This window comes from Rutidosis leptorrhynchoides, chromosome 2, assembly GCF_046630445.1.
Source record: "Rutidosis leptorrhynchoides isolate AG116_Rl617_1_P2 chromosome 2, CSIRO_AGI_Rlap_v1, whole genome shotgun sequence".
NCBI lineage: Eukaryota > Viridiplantae > Streptophyta > Magnoliopsida > Asterales > Asteraceae > Rutidosis > Rutidosis leptorrhynchoides.
In genome coordinates, this window is record NC_092334.1 from 92270978 (window position 1) to 92276109 (window position 5132).

The following is a 5132-nucleotide window of genomic DNA, read 5'->3' on the forward strand; positions in this document are numbered from 1 at the left end:
CTTTCACGAAACTGCGTATATGTGCATACTGAGCTAGTTTATGCTCTGGATCTTATTTAATGGTTAATTACTTTCATTAATACCTTACAACGTGCAATTAAGTGTGTAATTACTTAACTTGATCCCCGAATGCTTTTACGACCATTGGTGTCACTTGACGTTTGAAACGAGCTATGTACTTGGTACACGTTTAACTTTGGTCATAATCGGAATATTATGACTACATAATACTAATTGTTATTTTATAATAACAATTACTTGGATTTTTGGATGCTTAATTATGCTTAGTAATTTACTAGAACACAATAGTTAGTCTTGTTGGACTTTAGCTCACCCTACACTAGCTAGTGGACTATTTAACTAGCCCAATTATTAATGGATTATGACCCATTTATATGTAAGACAAATGCCCATTTATGAGAGCCAACATACTAGCATTTGTGTTAACTATTATCACAATTGTTGCATGGGATCCCAACATAAGCATCAACTTTAGATAACCATTAACCTAAAAGCGAAAGTTGTCTCCCCCCTTGTCCCCCCCAAACCCCATGGCCACACCACCCTCACTCACTATAAATACCACTCAAACCTCACCCATTTTACACTTGATCTCATTTACAAATTACACATACTTACTCTCTAATTCTCTCTCTAGTCTTTCTCACTCTAAAAAGTGTAAGTTTTAAATTTTCTTCTTCTTCTTCTCTTCTAAATGTCAACATCATCATCATCATGCAAGGATCTAGCTTTTTAGTTTTTTGATCTTGTTACATCTTGTAGATTCAAACTTGGATTTGAATCCTTCAAGAACATGGAAGATTAAAGCTTTCTAACTTTGAATCTTCACTTATTTTGTTAGATCTAAATCTTTTAGCTTTTAATCTCTTATTTTGTTGTAAAGATTCAAACTTGTGTTTGTAATCTTCATGTAACTTGAAGATCCAGCTTCATGCTTCAAGGATCTTCAAGAACAATCAAGATTCAAGCTTTCTAGCTTTGAATCTTCATTACTTTTGCTAGATATAAGCTTTCTATTTTATGGTCTCTTTACTTTGTTATAAAGATCTAAACTTGTACTTATGGTCTTCATGAAACTTGAAGATCTAGCTTTATGCTTTCAAGATCTTCAAGAACATAAAAGATTCAAGCTTTCTAGCTTTGTAATCTCATAACTTTTGTTAAAAGGATCCAAGCTCTCTAGCTTAGGGTTCCATTACTTTATTTGATCAAGTTTGTGTTCATACTTGTTTGATTGAAGGAAAGTTTGTAGCTTTAGTTGTAAATAGAACTTGTAATTGTGTTAAGACTAAGAATATGATGTAACATTGGTTCATCATCCTTCTAAAACTCTTAAGTGAGTTGTATTCTTGCTTGGTCTTAACATATTGTGTGTTGATGTTTGAATCTTGGTCAAAGTGATGCTAACACATCAATGAGTTGTATACTTGAAGCTTACACGCATCAAGGATGAGAACTGTGATGGGCATCAAGCACCAAGAAACCCACTGGAGCACTTGTTTACTATTTTTCGGGGTCTTATCAGACTCCTGTATTTCTGGAAAATTGATTTTTAGATAGTTCGTTTCGAGTAGATGACTTTTCATTTAGGCCTCGCCTAAATCCGATATACGGTTTAGGATTTATAGCCTTCCGAAAGTCACTACGCCTTTGTAAAGTTGTGCTGAAATTTCTGACCTACTCGCACTTAAACCATCGCCACGGTAAAATGAAGACGAGTTAGGTTCTGAAAATTGGTCAGAGGTTAGTGGACTCATGTACGGAGCCTTGGCCACTGACTACGCATCTTTTCGATTTGTATAGAGGTCGTAACAGCTGTCCAAAGTTAGCCTTTTGTTTCGATCTCTATTCTTGTTAAACTTACCTAGCTTTGATGAATGATGATGATGTTGATGATGACACTTAAATGTAATTTATTCACTTTTAAACTTTTGGGGACAACATACTGACCTCATGACCTTTGACTTAGGTTAAAGACCTTTCGGACCGACTTACTACTTGCATAGGTTTCGTATCGACTTTTACTGCTTATTCACTGTGAGTTATAGCTCCCTTTCTACTTTACTATTTTTGGGACTGAGAATACATGCGATTTTTATTTTTTACATACTAGACACGAGTACTTAAACTTTATATATGTGTGGGTGATATAACGGCACAAATTTTCCCCTTAGCTCGGTAACGTTTAACTATTGGTTTTTGAACCGGTAGACGCGAATCTTAGATATGGATCCATAGGGCTTGACATCCCGACTCGGGCTAGTCGCGCTAGCATTTAACGGGTGTTTAATACTTCGAGAATATACGCACTCGCCAAGTGTACTTTTAGGGGGTGATATTTATATTACTTTGTTAAGTTAGTTACCGGGTGCCCACGGTTAAACATATACTTTTCATACTGATTAAAACTGCTGGTTGAAGCACTAAAATCTCGTGGTCTACATTACTTTACTGATTACAAGCAAACTATAGCTCACCAACATTCGTGTTGACTTTTTAAGCGTGTATTTCTCAGGTGCTTAGACGTTGTTGCTTCCGCTGTTAGACTTTCTATATTGGTGTTATAGACTTGCTGTTATGGACCAGCTGTGTTAGATTTCCGCTGCATTACTTAGAGATGTCTCAATCATGAAACTTTTATTTTGCATTCGTAACTTATGTTATTTTCAACCAATGGCTTTGTAACGACCTTTGGGTCACATACTTATGTTAACGCTTCTATTCATAGGAAGCACGTTATCTTTTGTAAAACGCTATCTTTTTATGAATGCAAAACTAGTTTCCAAACAGCATATAGTGTTTGACCTTGTAATGATCCTGTTGTTGATGAACCGTACACGATGGTTTTGTACAGGGCATCACAGTATTAGTCCTAAAAGATCTTTAGCTCTTTTACCTAAATCGGAGAAAGAAGCATTTGTCATCTTTTCACATAAACATGACTCGCATACATCAAATGACTCAGAGTCAATTGATTCCAAAAGTCCATTAGATTGGAGTTTTGAAATGCATTATTTGTTTATATGACCAATATGACAATGTCATAGATAGGTCTTATTCAAGTCTTGCTTGAAGACTTTGGCGATGTAGGTATACACAGAATTCTCATTTGAAATTACACTATGCATATCAATTTCAAAAATACCATCACGTGGATAGGTATTAAGATAAATATAATATTCTTAGAAACTGAAATACCTAAATGTGTAAATGCAAGTTCAATACTAACATCTTTCAAACTATGTCGCTCGCAGTATTGAGAGCATAATGCTATTGTTCCAACAAAACAATAAGACCACTTAGAGAAGTAAGTTCAGAGGTAACAATAGCTTTAACAAAAGCTTGATCCCCCTTGCCTACTTGCAAATCCAGTGTGTTTTTATTAAGTCTATTACTTCTTCTCATTCCCTTCATATTGTTACAGGTGTGAAGGCCACAACCAGTTTAACAAAGATCTAGGAATCACTAGAAGAAGTATATAACTATATATGGAATATACCTGATTTTCTAGTCTCACCAGCGTTGCCTTTTCTAAGCTCAGATTGGAAGATAGGACAACTTCCTTCTCCAATTGCCAACCTTTCCACAATGGAAACATTCGGCGTCTTTTGTTGGGCTTTCCTTCTTGGAAGGTGGAATATTTTTTCTAGCAAATGATTTGTCATTTTTCTTCCACAAAGTATTCGGCTTATTCTTTTTCACCCTTCAATCCTATTTCATCCTGATCATCGAACAACATTCGATAATCATTTTGCTGAGCAGCAGCAACTGCCACAACATGTAGAAATGATATGGGTTCTAAACTTTATTCAACTTCCAATTATGCTTGAGAACAATTCTCAGGTTGCAGTTGTAGTGACCCGAACTTTTCCATGTTTATATATATATATTAAATGAAATTGTTATTTACATGATTAAGTGTTTCCAACATGTTAAGCAATCAAACTTGTTAAGACTTGATTAATTGAAATAGGTTTCATATAGACAATTGACCACCCAAGTTGACCGGTGATTCACGAACGTTAAAACTTGTAAAAACTATACGATGACATATATATGGTTATATATATAGTTAACATGATTTTATTATAAGTATGTATCTCATTAGGTATTTTAACAATGAGTTATATACATAAAAATGAGACTATTAATTTAAGAAACTCGAAAACGATATATATAACGATTATCGTTATAACAACGTCTTACTAGGTACATATGAATCATATTAAGATATTGATACACTTGGTTAATTATGTTAAATGATAAGTAAATATATTATTAAGTTTATTAACAATGAAATACATATGTAAAAATAAGACTACTAACTTAATGATTTCGAAACGAGACATATATGTAACGATTATCGTTGTAACAAAATTTAACTGTATATATATCATACTAAGATATATTATATATCATAATATCATGATAATATAACAATTTAACATCTCATTTGTTATAATAAATAATGGGTTAACAACATTCAACAAGATCGTTAACCTAAAGGTTTCAAAACAACATTTACATGTAACGACTAACGATGACTTAACGACTCAGTTAAAATGTATATACATGTAGTGTTTTAATATGTATTCATACACTTTTGAAAGACTTCAAGACACTTATCAAAATACTTCTACTTAACAAAAATGCTTACAATTACATCCTCGTTCAGTTTCATCAACAATTCTACTCGTATCCACCCGTATTCATACTCATACAATACACAGCTTTTAGATGTATGTACTATTGGTATATACACTCCAATGATCATCTCTTAGCAGCCCATGTGAGTCACCTAACACATGTGGGAACCATCATTTGGCAACTAGCATAAAATATCTCATAAAATTACAAAAATATGAGTAATCATTCATGACTTATTTACATGAAAACAAAATTACATATCCTTTATATCTAATCCATACAATAACGACCAAAAACACCTACAAACACTTTCATTCTTCAATTTTCTTCATCTAATTGATCTCTCTCAAGTTCTATCTTCAAGTTCTAAGTGTTCTTCATAAATTCCAAAAGTTCTAGTTTCATAAAATCAAGAATACTTCTAAGATTGCAAGTTTACTTCCAAGTTTTCTAAATCCATTCCA